Raw genomic sequence first — 676 nt, 5'->3', positions numbered from 1 at the left:
GCACCCGGCGTGAGTTTTAAGCCACCGGGTCCGGGACGCGAACTGCAATCAACTACGTGGGAGTCCAGCGATATAGCCATTACGCTATCTGCTGGTTTCCAATACAGACAGACTTAAAAGGTTATGGAAATACTAATTTGCAAGAAAGGGAAAAATAATCAAGGCAACAATCATCAGTGGCTGCTAAAACCATTAAGGAAAGGTTGACTGGAAAGACCAGATTAGGAATAGATCAAGGTAACAAACCTGGCTCTGCTAGTCATCCTGATGTCACTAAAAGCGGACAACTAGGTACCCGGAGCTACAGGTGTAAGGTGTTAGGAAGTACACAACAAGTTTTCTTACCCAAAGAAAAAATAAAACCGTACCAAATCAAGTCCCTAGTTCTAACTACTATTTTACAAGAATTGTAAGAAATACAGGGACTGAGGCTGACAGGTGGTGTGTTTCTTAAAGGCTCTGGATTCCCACATGGTCGATCATGGTTCGAGTCTTGGACCTGGCAGCTTGCTTTCTCGCTTTCTCTTTCTCTCTCTCTGCTCAAATTAAAAAATAATAATAACAAATGAAATTACATAAATAAATAATTCTTTTTTTAAGAATTATTTTATTTCATTTATTATCATCATTATTATTTGTTTAATTTGATTAGAGAGACAGAGAGAGAGAGAAAGGG

Source organism: Tupaia chinensis, unplaced genomic scaffold (genome assembly GCF_000334495.1).
Source record: "Tupaia chinensis unplaced genomic scaffold, TupChi_1.0 Scaffold000054_1, whole genome shotgun sequence".
In the NCBI taxonomy this organism is placed as follows: domain Eukaryota; kingdom Metazoa; phylum Chordata; class Mammalia; order Scandentia; family Tupaiidae; genus Tupaia; species Tupaia belangeri.
This window is presented reverse-complemented; position numbering follows the sequence as displayed.